This window comes from Tamandua tetradactyla, chromosome 15 (genome assembly GCF_023851605.1).
Source record: "Tamandua tetradactyla isolate mTamTet1 chromosome 15, mTamTet1.pri, whole genome shotgun sequence".
Classification (NCBI taxonomy): Eukaryota; Metazoa; Chordata; class Mammalia; order Pilosa; family Myrmecophagidae; genus Tamandua; species Tamandua tetradactyla.
The window spans coordinates 66,061,411-66,077,013 of NC_135341.1; positions in this window are offsets into that span (position 1 = coordinate 66,061,411).

Consider the following 15,603-nt stretch of genomic DNA (forward strand, 5'->3'; position numbering starts at 1 on the left):
GCTCATGCTTTTCTAGGAAGTTGTCGAGTTGTCTATGTTATCTAGTTTATTAGCATGCAGTTGCTTATATTATCATCTCATTATCTCTTGTATTTCTGCAAGGTCAGTGATCATGTCCCCTCTCCCATTTCTGATTTTATTTATTTGCATCTACTCTCTTTTTTGTCAGCCCAGCTAAGAACCATCAATTTTATTGATTTTTCTCAAGGAACCAACATCTGATCTTGTTGATTCTATTTGTTTTCATTTCCTCAAATTCATCAACTTCTGCTCTAATCATTGTTATTTCTTTCCTTCTGTTTGCTTTGGGGTTAGTTTACTGCTCTTTTTCTAGTTCCTGCAGGTTAACAGGTAATTCCTTCACTTTTACTCTTTCTTTTTTTAATTTTATATGTATTTAGGACAATAAATTTCCCTCTCAGCACTGCTTTTGTTGCATGCCATAAATTTTGATATGTTGTGTTTTCATTTTCATTTGTCCTGAGGTATTTACTAATTTCTCTGTAATTTCTTACTTTACCCACTGGTTGTTTATGAGTGTGTTGTTCAGCCTCCATATATTTGTGAATTTTCTAGTCTTCTGCCTAATATTATCAACTTCATTCCATTATGGTCTGAGAAAGTGGTTTGTATAATTTCAGTCTTTTAAAATTTATTGAGACATGCTTAGTGACCCAACATGTGGTCTATCCTGGAGTATGACCCATGGGCACTTGAGAAAAATGTGTATCCTTCTGTTCTGTAAATAGCTGTTAAGTCTAGTTCATTCATCATACTATTCAAAATTTCTTTTTCCTTACTGGCCCTTTGTCTAGATATTCTATCTATTGATGACAGCAGTGTATTAAAGTCTCCAACTATTATCATGCAGGTTTCTACTTTTCCCTGCAGTGTTGTTAGTGTGTACCTCATGTATTTTGGGGCTTTCTGGCTTGATGCATAAATATCTATGATTGTTATGATTTCTTGGTGGATTGTCTCTTTTATTAATACACAATGTCCCTCTTTGTCTCTTTTAATTGTTTTTTGAAGTGTAATTTATCTGATGTTAGTATAATTACCCCACCTCATTTCTGATTTTTGTTTGCATGAAATATATTTTTCCAGCCTTTCACTTTCAACCTATTTTTGTCCTTGTGTCTTAAGTGAGTCTCTTATGGACAGCATATAGATGGGTCCTATTTTTTTAATCCATCCTACCAGTCTATATCTTTTAATTGGGGAGTTTAATCCATTAACATTTCATCTTATTATTGTAAAGGAAATACTTCTACCAATTTGTCTTTTGAATTTTATATATCATATCTTATTTTCTGTCTTTCTTTTTACTCTTACTGATAGCCTTCATTTTTCACTCTTTTCCAAACATGTCTTACCTGTCTTTTCCTATTGATCTGTAGTGTTCCCCTTAGTATTTCTTGTGCAGCCAGTCTCTTGTTTACAAGCTCTCTTAATATCTGTAGATGTGAAAATATTTTAAACTCACTATCATTTTTAAGGACAGTTTTTCTGGCTAAAGAATTCTAAGTTGGCAATTTTTGTCTTTCGGTATCTTAAATATGTCGTATCAATGCCTTTTCACCTACATGGTTTCTATTGTGAAATCCACAAATAGCCTTAGTGAGCTTCCTTTGTATGATGGATTCAGTTTCTCTTATTGCTTTCAGAATTATCTCTTTGTCTTGACATTTGACAAACTGATTAGTAAGTGGAGTAGGTATATTTGGATCTATTCTGGTTGGGATATGCTGTACTTCTTGAATCTGTAACTTTATGTTTTTCACAAGAGATAGGAAATTTTCAGTGATTATATCCTCCATTATTCTTTCTGCCACTTTTCCCTCCTCTTCTCCTCTGGGACACCCCTAACACATATATTCATGCACTTCTTATTCTCATTCAATTCTCTGAGACCCTGCGCATATTTTTCCATTCCTTATACTATCTGTTCTTTTGTGTGTAGAATTTCAGATGTCCTGCCATCTAGTTCATTTTATCCTTTCTTCTCCCTCTTCAAATCTGCTGTTGTAAGTCTCCATTGTGTTTTTTTTACTCTCTTCTAATCTGCCTTTCATTCCCATAAGTTCTACCATTTGTTTTTTCAAACTTTTGAGTTATTCTTTATGGTAGCCAAATGTCTTCTTTATATCCATCTCTTTTGACATATCTTGAATCAACTTAGTTGATTTGATTTAGCATATCTGAACATCTTTAATTAGTTGTTTGAACTCTTCTATCTCTTTTGAAGTGTTTTGACTGGGCCATATCTACATTTTTCATATGTTGTTTGGCTTCTTTCTCTATCTGTTCTTTGGCATTCCATTCAACTTATTCTAGGACTCTAGCATAGCTTCTGTTTAACAGATCAGAATTTTTCAGCTCTTGTTTTTCTGGTTCTTGCCCTGCCTAAATGGAACCTTTCTAGTGAGGAGGGCTCCCCAGATATGATTGACCTTAATTAAATTTTCTCTGACCAGATATGCCCACCTCCCAGGAGGAGGGTGTAATCAGTATCAAGTTTCCCTGAGCATGAGACTCCGCAGGTTGTTAGGATTTCCTGTGAAGCCTCTAGAGTCTGTGCTTTTCCTATCCTGCCCTACAGGTGGTGTTTATCAACCCACAGCTTCCCACCCATGCAGAATGTGTGGTGCATTTAATTTTCAGGAGACCCTGTTCCTGCCAGGGACATGATTGAGACAGAGGCTCAGGTGGAAAGTGGGATTAAGCTGTTTCTGTTTTTCAGCCCAGGGGTCTGAATTCTCTGAATGAGTGCTGTCACTTGAGCAGGGCCCCACCCCCCTACTTTTCTAGGGGAGGATATACCCTTTAGGAAATTATTTCCTTCACTTGATTCATTATTTTGTCTCTCAAGCCTATCTTAACTCTATTGCCTTGGTCAGTGCTGCCAATTGAAAATGCCAGTGGCTTCTCTAATGAGCTACTTAGAATAGCTTTAAAAAAAAGGAAAAAGAAAAAAATCTCTTTTTAGAGCCAGTGCCCAGCCCCCAAGGTTCATGAATCAAGAGCCGGAGTTGGTTCAGTGTGCCCCTTTCCTTGGGGTACAGCCCTTTTCCAGTATTATGAGATTGGCCAGCTCCAAAAGCCTCCTTTTTTTTTTTTTTTTTTTTTTTTTTTTTTTTTTTGTCAATTCCTCCTCCTCTCTGCCATGTGAGACCTCTGGTTTCCTTTCCCCTTTGCTCTGGGTTTGTCTATGCTTGGGGCTTGGACTCAAGAGTCCAAGTTTGTTAATTAAAACTTCAGTTGTAGCTTGGTTGGCCACCTTCTCTTTTCCCACAGGGAAGTATCTTCAACTGAACCTGCCACACCAGTGAGGAAGAATGCCAGTTGCCAAGTTTACTTACAGTTCTGTGCTATGATTTTGGTCCTTCTACCCATTTCAGACTGGCGTATGATAGATGTCCCCCAAACAGTTGTTCCAGACAGTTCCTGGCTATTTACTAGCTGCTCTAGAGGACTAATTAAATTATCCACCTTCCTACACTGCTATCTTCCCCACCTCCAAAAGTACTTTTTTCAATGAATATTATGCTGCCTTTAATAATATATTAATTCTTTCTTATAACCTAGGTTAAAGAGCTTAGTCATATTATCAAGCAACATAAGTGATACTATAAGTCCAATTGTTCATATATCCTTTATAGCTCATTTCCACATGAGTGAGAGACTTACTGTCTTTATAGCACATTTCCTATTATTCCTGTTGGTAGTCCCACTGTTATCTCAAACTGAGTTCATCATTTTGCTTCTCAATTTAGCTCCACTTTATGACTTGACTTTTTCTTTCTATATCAAGGTTGTTCTCTCAGCGTTTAAATATTTCTGTACATTCAGACAGGTGCTTATTATGACTTAAAGATGACTGTTTTATGATCACATATAAATAATCACTGGGAACCTAAAAGGATCTTATAGCCAATATAATTTTATTTTCCAGTCTTACCATAGCTGAGACCAATACTAAATTCCATTAAAATGCCCAAGGCAACAGAGCCTCTGCAAATAATCAAGGAAGACAACTTCAATTCTGAGCAAAAATACTAAAGCTTTCTATTTAATATTTCCTTCTTTTACCAGACTATTGACAGCTCAATTTTAAGAAGGAATTGAATTATACAAGACAGAAAAATCTCTTGGAAGTTGCAAAATAATGATATTTCTCTCTATATTTGCAAGTTACTTGAATCCATTCTAGCCTCTCTCAAGCATTTATCTAATGTTGGTGGATTTTAAATAGTCACTTTATCTACATTATCACACATTTTAATTTTGTTTCTAAAATTAAGTTGTAGAGATTCATCAGAGTTTTAGTTTATTTTTGTACACTTTTTGTTTAATATCAGAAAGGGGCTGGTTGCCTGCATTTCTGGGGTGCTAGGCCTGAATGTTTAAGTAGATGCTTTGTAGGGCTGTGGAAATAACTGTGGAGATGAGTATTTATTACTGCCATTTAAAATGTCAGCTCCAACTGGGCTTCCATTCTCAATGCTGCTTAATCATTCTCCTAAATCCTCTGTAGCTCCCGTCCTATAAAGGCTCTTCTAAATTTTGTCTTGCATTTTGAGTCTTCTCCCCAATACCTATTCTTACATTTAGAATATCTTTTTGTTTTTGCTTCTCAGATGACATAAGGATCATTGGAAAAATACATCTCCAAATTTTCCTTCTTTTATGAGCAGTCACATTTTCATTCACAGCCATTCTGACTCACACTTCTTTATCTCAATAGGACTGCTGTCCCAATGTCTCCTTAACTGCTTCATGCTCCTACCTCCTCTTGGTGCCTTCTAAACCGTTCGTCAATTACTCATTCTCTCTCTTAAAACTTCACTCTCTTCTTCCATCTACTCTCCTTCCAAACCTTCCATCCTTTCTTTTCTTTATAAAATAACCCCTTCCAGCTGCTATCCTAAATCTTTCTTTGGAATCGTCAATTTTTTTTGGAAAGGGAAGTCCCCATGCTTTTCCTTTGCTTTCTCACCTCAATTTGTCATATATCTGAGAAGTTCTCAACAATTACTTATAATCTTTAATCTTTTTTTTTTTTTTTTTTTGGCATGGGCAGGCACTGGGAACTCAACCCAGCTCTCTGGCATGGCAGGCGAGAACTCTGTCTACTGAGCCACTGTGACCCACCATGTATATAATCTTTAAGTGTCAAATCCAAAGGTGTCTTTTCTGTAGTAATTGTTCTTGAACATGCTGAAATATTTGACACTGCTGGTTGACCTTGTTATTTATTTATTCAACAAATATTTTGAGTGTCTAGCACTATGTAAAAAATAGCAAAGTAAGTGTTTGTATTGATTAGATCTGTTTAATAAGGTTTTCTGTTATATTCCTTTTGGTCACCTGGAAGGATTATAATTTTTCAACCCTCCTGAAGTTAGATGATTCCATGTTATTTGTTTTGGCCAACAAAATGTTAATAGAAGTTATGTCATTTTTTGACAGAAGACTGTGATGTATGATTTGCTGGGTTTCTATTACAGTTTGCCTGATCTGCTTTCGCAAATACCACACAATATGTTGGCTTAAACAGCAGGAGTTTATTGGCTCATGGTTTTAAGGGTAGGAGAAGTCTAGATATTAGTAAGGCTCATTTTTGCCCCAAAGACTATAGCATTTTGATGCATGCTGCAAGCGATCTTTGAGGTTCTTTGGCTTTCCTGTCATATGGTGATGCCTTCTCCCTTCTCTTCTGGGTTCCTGCTGACCTCTGATTCTGCCTCTGGCCTTCTCTGACCATGACTTCCAGTTTCTTCTCTTTATAAAGTCTTTGGTAGTCCAGGTTAGGGTCTGTCTTGCTTAAGTTAGCCACACCTTAACTAAAAGTAATGTCTTCAGAAGGTCCTATTTATAATAGGTTCACACCACAGGAGTGCAGATTAATATTAAGAACATGTCTAAATTGGAGTACATAATTCAATCTACCAGAGTTGCTTTCCCCTGAATTTACAATGGCTGAGGCTTTATTAGATTGTGGCCTGATTGAGGATGATTCAGTACAGAAGACCTGCCAACCTGAGACACACATGTTGAATGAGAAAGAAGTCTTTGTATTTTTAAGTCACTAAGATTTGGGGGTTTTGTTGCCACAGAAAAATCCAGCATGTCTTGATTGATAAAATATTATCATGGAAATGTGAATAAAGTACTGTGAAAACAGAGCTGTGCATTTTCAAGCATCTTTTCAAAGCTTCCTACTTGACATTTCAAACTGGATATCCCAAAGTCATCTTAAACTCACCACATTAAAATGAACCCTGTACTTCCTTCTTTCAGCTTCTCTCAACATTTTCTTCAGAACAAGCAGCGTCCTCTACTCCTTTATTTTACATGTTGATTATCTGCATCTTTGGAATTCCCACCTAATTGTCCAATCTCAAAATTAAAAATTAGCCTTGAATTCTAAGTCTTCTTCACCACACACATCCAGTCTTTTGCCAGTTGATCTCATCTTCTCCATTCCAAATGCTTTTATGTGAAATCAGGCTTATTTTTCACTAATCCGTTAACTAGTTTCTCAGACTTTGGTAGTTCTTGACCTTTTGGGATCAGGCATCTATTTGAAAATAAGATGAAAATTATGGAACTTCTACCTAGAAAAATTCATGTATGTATTCATTAGCAAGCTTGCTCACTTGTTCTTTGTTCTTCCCTCTCTCCCTCTTTTCTTTCCTCACTCTCTTATACACACTTACACACACATACATAACATAAACACACACCAGTTTCCTTGAACTCAGATTTGCCTTCAGTTTGCATTCCTGTATTTCAGTGTAAGAACCCCATTTTGGAGTAAATCTCAGAAATTCAATTTTCCATACTGATGTCCAGGTTCTTTCTATTATATGTTCTCTGCTTAGAAACTTTAGATGGTTTTGCATTGCTCAAAAGAAAGCAAAAAATTCTTTATCAAAAATTCCTTATCCTTTTATCACTTAATATGAGTCATAAATTCTTTATCACTTTCTAAACCAACCTCATTATATATATATATATACACACATATATATATATTTTAGTTCTGCTACTTATAGCCTTTTAAACTTTCTACTCCATTCAAAGTTACCCAAAATACCATATGAAGTCTCACTTCGAAATCCTCTATTCATCTTTTTTGAATCTTAGCCATCTGTGACACTTAGTTTTTTTCCAGTTTGTGAGTAAAAGAAAACCCAAAATCATACTGGCTTATGTAATAAAAATATATAGTCTGCTTATATAATTAAAAGTTTGCAGTAGACTGGCTTTGTGTATATATATATATGTATTTTTTTTTTCAAGTATATTTTAATGAAAGCTCAGGTTCTTTATCTTATTGAATCACCTAGCTCTGTTTTTCTCTGTGACTTGGCAGTGTCTTCAAGGTGATTTTTCTCCTGGTTGCAAAATGGCTGTGGATGTTCCAGACAACAAATATACATGCCACAAAATCCAGAAAAAAATGAGCTTTATGCTTCACTCTGATTGGTACACATAAGTCACGTGTCAAGTCCTGAACCTCCCACTCACTGTTGTCTGGAAATACCATGTGTTGATTATCTTTGCTTGAAGTACCTCCAATTCCTAACGCTGAAAGTATGCAGTTGATGTACAAATTGGGGAAGGGAGGTGCTATAGAGACAGGAACACAGCCCATGCTTCAAGTTCCTATCATGATACTTGCTTGTAAGCTGAGCTTTCCCTAATCATTCCTGTCTAAAAATTTCTGAAATGCCTATTCTTGATAATGTTGCTCCATTGCTCTCTGTGGCCAACTGGGGTAGCATTATCATGCCCAAGAGGTAGCAATATGTATAGCTTACAATGTCTTAGCACTAAAGAAACTATACTGTCATTGTTTACTGAATTCATGCTTATTGATTTGTTTTGTTCATTGGAAGTTCTCTGGTTTGAAAGTCAAAATCAGTCTTCCCAATAGCCTGTTAGTGACAAAGTTGATTTGCTGTTCTTAAAACTCACTTTATTGAACATCGACATTGAACTTGATGTCACTGTAAGGTAGTCCCATGCATTGAAGCTGGTAGAGGCTCCTAAAACTGGCAATCTGAATGACTGTGGAAACCAAAGTCCCTAGTCCCTAACTATTGATAGAATTGGGCTTGATTGAGCAAAAAATAAAATAATAGGAAGTCACAGATATTTTAGAATTTATCTAAGAGCTAACATTATCTTCCTAACTATCATGGTTCCTAAGCATACTGAATTCCTTCTAGATTCTTTGGAACTGTTGTGTATTTACTACACGTGATTTTAAGAGAGTGAGTATGAAGATATTCTGAAGCCAGGATAAAAAGAAAATTTCTTAAAAATATGAAAGTGATTGCTAGGCAATAAGTGATATGAATTTAGCAGTTTCTCATCTAACTGAAGAGTAGAGAGCCTGTGAGAAAGTCAATTCACAGCCCAACCATATGTATTTCTTAATGCACTTGTCATTATAATTGAGGTAACTCTTAAGTTCCTATTTTCTCCTCTTTGAATGCCTGAAACTTAAAAAAAAAATTCAAGTTCACTTAGAGATTTGGGGATAATGATATGCTTTGGTCTATTTTTCTTTCTATCTGAAAGCTTCTTCGTGTTAAATCTGTAAAAGCCCTGTGTAATTATGTGTATGAATTTCTTGATAATCTCAATGGAACTTTCTTTTTATGTGCTAATGCTTATTCCTGCACTCATATGATTAATAAGCTCATAATAGCATAGGTCCTATTATAAACTGTCATTCTCTATGCATACTGAAGAGAGGGCATTCTATGGATAGGAAATGTTTTCTCACTTAATGTAAGTGAGAAAATCACATTCTCTGATTTTGTTACAATTCAACTCTCATTCTTGGTATTTTATATTCCCTTCTTTTAAATATTTTACCAAAACTTACTTTGTAATAAGTAGTATGTTCAATATTATATAATTAAGTATAATTTTGACTAAACTCGGAAATCTGCTTGAATGGACTTACACTTGATTTGTAGTCATATATTTCATATATTCCTCTATTACCATAATTTGAGGAATTAAACCATAATATTCGCTATACTTACTCTCGTATCTTCTCTCCTCTTATCTTACCTGTTATCTAATTTTGATCCTTGCAGCCGTATCTTTTCACATTTCCTTTAAATCTTTGCTACTGGGCTGATCAGTTGATCTGTTTCTGTATTAGAAACAGAATTCTAAATAGAAGATATTCTAGAATCTCATAAAGTAGGAGATTTTACAGCCTCTAGGAATGGATATCATCAAGTTTGTGTCCTTTGATCTTTGCTTCTTTTCTCTTCTTTCTTTTCTCCCTCTCACTTCTCTTAGGCCTCTCCTCCCTATCTCCTGTCCCATCCCCTAAATAGCCCATGTATAACTTTAAGAAATAAAAGTGATACTAAAAGAGAAATCACACAAAAATAACATGCAAAGATAATGTATATAAATTTGTACATCATATCCTTTCAAATATATCTCCTTTGGGGTTCGCTGTTTTGAGTGTATACTGTTACTTGAATGCTCAATCATAAAACAGGGCAAAGTGTGATGTAGAAACACAAATGCTTTTTGCATTTGGTTATATAATATTTCATAGTTGGATCTCTGATTTGTATTTCCTAATGGTTCTTTGAACCGGAAGTAGTTAAATCCTGAACTACTTAAAACATGTGCACGTGCTCTCACAGTCATGCGATGCCTATAAGTTAAGAGATTTTATTACTCATATGTATCTTTTATATGTCTGTTCTTTGGAAAGAAGTTGGAAGTATTTTCAGCTTATATGAAGAGAAGAGAAATGCTACTTACTTGATAACACCTGGAATATTCTGAGTTATGTGTCTATTTGTTGTAATGTCATTTTCCCTGTGTTATAATTTTTCTTGTTTGTCAGCAGACCTTAATGTTAAGTTTATGATATAGATGTCTGCTGTGTATCCTAAAAATTCTTCTTTGTTTTTTCCTTGTGTCAAGGGAAAATGAATATTCTTTTCTTACTTTCTACGAATTATTCAGAATCATTTCATTTGCATCATTTTTTATTATGGTAGTCTTGTGTGTCTTTTAAATTTTCCTGAACTCTTCTTTCCCTCTTTTTTTTTTTTTTTTTACAAAGAATCTTTTTCTTCACCATCTCTCTAATATTCCCCAGTGCCTCACTTAATTTCTTTATTTTAGGTTCCTTCTTTAAGTCATCATGGAGCTACTGGCTTCTCAGTCTCAGCTGTTTTTCAAGGCCTGTTGAACAGCTGCCCTCTAAGATTGTGTTTCATAGTTTTACATTTTCATTTTCTTCTGTTTCTTATATCCTATGTTATCATTTTCCTGGATTTGGATGTTCTGGAATGCCTCCCCAAGTCACTATGTTAGAAAGGATTAGTATAACCTAAAATATGTCTGGATCTTTGCAAAAGACTCAACAAAATATTCCAAAGCTTTAAAAATATGCATGCCATTTGATCTAAGAAGTCAACTCATGGGGACTTTTAAAAAATACATTTATTTTATTGAAAATATTTACAATACTGTACAAATTTAATTATAAGCTCACAGTTGAAACTTCTTTGTAAAATAGTGGAGATTCCACAAAAGTCCACCAAAATATTCTATCCTGTGTTGGAATACATAATGTAGCAGAAATGCATCTTTGACATTGAAATACATTTACTATATTGTAAATGAATGAAGGAAGCATGAACAAAAAGTACAGCTAACAATTTCCTTTATATTTTAAAATTAAATGTGTATATAATGAGTATAGACAGTGTTAGAACTTTATGCAATGAAGGAAATGTTCTTTATCTCTGTTGTCCAATATGGTAGCCACTTGCCACATGTGACTTTTGAGCATTTGAAATGTAATTAGTTTGACTGAGGAAATGGATTCTAATTTTGTTTAAATTAAGTGGCCATAATACCATATTCAGCAGCACAGGTAGAGAAGGATATTATGCTGAAAAGTGTTTATGGTGACTGTTTTTAGTAGGACATCTTTGAATATTGGTTTTCCTTAAGTTCTTAATACTTGTCTTCATTTTTGTAATGAACTTTATGATAAGGACAATAAAGGAATCTTTATTATGAAGAAAACAAGCCTGATGGATACTTTTAAGCTGTCAAAACCATGATATCCAATTCATTCTTTATGACTTTAGTTATATATAAGCAAATTGTTAATTTCCTTCACATTAACATTTCTGGCATATTTCAGAAATAATTAAGGCTTTATAAAGTATTTCACTGTGTCTCTTAGAGTGAGTTTGTATTTTTAAAGGACAGAATAATATTTTTAATAATAGCAGATGTAACCACAGCATTTATCAAGGCTTGCTAAGTGTCAGGCACTGCTTTATATGCATTAACTAAATTAATCTTTACTGTAGCTTTTTGAATTACATACTAATGTTTTCTCCATCTTATAGATGATGAATAGATGACAAATTTGAGGCACAGAGGTTGCCTAAGATTACCCAGTCAGAAAATAGGGGCATAGAGGGGTAATCTAGGCTTTCAAACCCAGACAACATGAAGTCCTAATAATCAGCCCAATATGTACATCTCCATCCACATTCAGCAAAGGGGATGCTAGTGAGAAGCAAGTGGAATAATGCTGTTAAATATAATATAGTTTAGTTAAGCAAGAAAAAGATAGAATGGGAAAAACTAAGGGAGTTGAGGTTGTTGTGGGTATTTGATTGGAATGATTGTCCATGGGATTTATATTGGGAAAGAGGAAAATGACCACATACCAGAGAGTGAGGAAAAGTGAAACGTGGAAGGAAAGGGATAAAGAACTCTTTCAGTCCTGGTAGCAGAATGTGTGGTAGAAAGTGAGGTGTTTGGAATTTTGGAGCAAGGGTCACTTATTTGCACAGTCAAGATAAGGATATGAGCATGAGAGCATGTGACTATGGTAGGTTAAAGGTAACGTTAGAAGCTAGATTAAATGTTCTTTAACTAGGTTAAAGAACTAAAAGACTGGTGCTTTGGAAAGGCCATCTATATATTTTCTGAAATCACCATGAATTATGATAGGAGTAGTTTTAGAGAGAATGGTCTTGAGGCAGCCACAGTGGGCAGTGGCTGGCTGCCACAAGGAAGAAAACTGTTCCTACGGTCTGATGACATGAGATTCATGGCTAGTGTTTATTGTAATGCCAAGATCTGGAAAATTGTAAGTAATTGAATTAGGATCGAGTTCAAATGGGGAATGTTTCCTGCTTCCAAGTACTAGAGACTGAAATAATAAATCCGGGATGAGTGATTGTATCTTGTGTAAAAGTTGCTGGGCGACTTACCTGGATGAGAACCTGATGCTGCTTAGGCCTGGAAAAGGTCCAAGAGACGTGTTGGAACTCAAAGAGGGAGTGCCTGGAGCACAGTCAGTGTTTCTCTCATTTGGCATGGCACAGATGAGTAAATTTTCATGGATAGAGGGCCAATCTCTGGATGAGGAGAATCCAATAGCAAAGGGAATGTGGCAGTGCTGATGGTTTAGGTAAGACCAGCCCTCCCACACTGGAAAGTTGTTGAGGCAGAGGGATTGGGATGTGACAAGGGCTGTGCACACAGAGGAAACCACCAAAAGGAGCCCATAAGCTCACCAGTAAGCTTGTGGGTTGCTTAAGTAAGGAACACACAATTATATGGAGAAGACAGCCAAATCTCCATGGGGAAGAACAGAAGGAATCATCTTTTCTCCCTTTTCTTCCTTCCCACTCCATCTCAATGGAATAAGAAGTTGCCTGGAAAAAAAAAGTTGCAACATTAGATGAGACTTAAGTCCCTTCACTCAGAGCTCTGGTACTTGTTTGGTGGGAAGGAGGAAAGTGTTCTACCAAATATTAGATTGAAGCTTTGAAATGGTTATGAGTGACTCTTAATAACTGAAAGGGACTGACAGATTATGGAATGCTTGAAGTATTGTCAAAGGATCCTGAGTCCTATTGGAAAAGGGGACTCCAACAAAAAAGCATTTGGTATCAGTTTTTGAAAACTGTGGATGCCCCCATATCTTTACTGACTAAATGTTTTTCGTGGGGTAAATGAATAACTTAGACACACTTACGATTCAGTATTGCCCCCTTACATCCTCACAAGATTGTACATGTGTCTTTAGTAACAGGAAATTACAGAATCCTGGATGGTGGCTGTGCCCTTCTCAGGTCGCAATGATGCCAATCCTTGGATGATGTATTCAGAAATTATGTTACAGGAGTCCAAAGAAATCTTTCATTGGATATCCAAGACTCTTACGACAACTCTGCCATCTGGGCTATGAATCACACTTCTCACCTAGAAAATGCAAGCCTCAATCACGCCATGTCCTGCACAGGAACAAAGGTCACATGTGATTGTGAAATGGGAGGCTGCTGACCCAGATGGGTGCAGACTGTCAAAAACACTTTGCAATGCTTTGGTGAACTCCGATCATGCCATGCCGTACATAATTTAACATGCTCTTAAGCTTATTAGTTGAGGAATAGAAGCGCCCTTCATAGATTTTTGAGCAGGAAACTAGTAATGTTTGTCTTGCCTTTTTCTTCTTTGGATTTTATTTTTATATATGCCAGGAAAAGTCAGAATCCTAAACTACCTCCCTATTTGTAGATAGGACAGATTTCTTGGTTCTTGCAAGGAGGAAAAAAGTCTGTGATATCCATTGTGCTGTGGAATCATTTCTTTCTTGCCTCTGTGTAGAGTCTGTGGCTGGCTCAGATAAGGAACCATAGATATATTCCTTTTATGTTGGCCCCATGAACAATATGAGGTAATGATATAAAATATACCTATATAGGAAACCCCACATAATGGCCAGTGAGGAGAACACAAGAAATTCTGTGTTTTTTTTTCCTTCAAGCTGACACCATTTTCATTCTATGTTTCAAAGGAAATTTAGCTTGAATCTTCTGTTCATGGTGGAGAGGGAGGCAATTCAGATCTTTGGGTTTTGAATTCTGTGAAACCTTAATTGTACCATTACATGATATCTATGTTGAAGATATAGGAATAATCTTAAATGTACTTTGTGCTGGTGGGTATTTATTTAGTCTTAAGTTACCACCAAACATCACTCTTGGCTTTTATACAATGGATTTTCAGCTCACTTTCATCATATACAGTACTTGGATATATCTGCATTTGATAGTGCTATCAAATAGTTAGTTATAGCTATGGCAAGATTACTATTTTTATTGTAGCTCAGTGTATATAAATCTGATTCAGATTTTATAAATCAATTAACTTGCCAAGTAACTTAAAGTACAGTATCTGGAAAAATGACCCTTAAAATATTTTCCAGCATATTGGCTGGTTTCAGTAATTTTGCTTATTCACTTTTAGTAATTGTACCTTTTGTGTCTGACTGTTCTTGTCTTTGAAGAAACTGCTCATTCTGAAAGATGGAATCTTCCATAAGGTTCTAAAAAAGTTGATCCCAGGACAAAAGATGGGTGAACATTATATTGCTCTGCTTTTTAGGGAAGGATTTTGATGGATTCCCAGTGACTTTAAATGCAATGTATTTGTTTAATCTGAAATTGCTGATTTTGTAGCAAACAAACATTTCTGGCTACTTTGTATTCCTGTTTTATAAGCTGTGTTGGTAACTTAGCAGGTTAATTACTTTTTAATTAAACTTTTTATTTTGAGATAATTGTAGATACCTATGCAGTTGTTAGAAATAATACAAATTACTTTTTTTGGATGTCTATGTGCATTGTGGATAAGACGTGCTGAACCAGAGAGAAATAGATTATTGAATCTTCTGACACTTCCTAGTTATGGGATCTTAGTCAAGTCACACAGCCTCCATGACAGTGAGTTCCTTCATCAATGAAACATGGAAATTAACTCAGAACTGTGAGGATTATTTTTGGTGTAGGGTATACCTACGACTTTCTAATTGGTGATTATTATTAAATGTTGTGATGGATTTTAGGTATTATTTTATTACCTAGAAGAATATTTCATTTCTGTATGGCAAAATCTATTGGAAAAGGGTGGGCAACAGTGGCTCAGTGGCAGAATTCAAACCCGGGTTTGATTCCTTGAGCTTGCCCATGAAAATATATATATATATATTTTATGATATATATATATAATATTTATTAAAATATTATATATATATTGGGCATTATCTAAAAAAACAATGGAATCCATTGCATAAAAGAAGTCATAACTGCATATGGAGAAATCAAAATATTTATCTTATTTATAAAATACATTATCTTTTGGAGTATTATTACTTGAGTGTGTTGTCTTTTCCACTGAATTATGAGTTCTTTGAAGATAAAGGCTAAATAGTATTTGCACATTGTGTCCTTAACAAAAATTAGTTGAATTAAGATGTTGTCAAGGTTTGCCAAGGCCCAAATGAGTAGTTAATGGAAGCAGATTTGTTTTGGGGTAGTGCCCTGAATGCTTATTATTTGGATTTTGATCGTTAATTAGGGAAAATGTTTTACAGAGTCAAACAATATTAAGACATCCAAATTTGGGCTCAAATTTAAACACATGGATGACACCAATCTAAAGGATTAGCTGCACAAAGGAATGTTTGCTTAGAAAATCCCAAACCATGCTTCTTTCTTTCTTTTC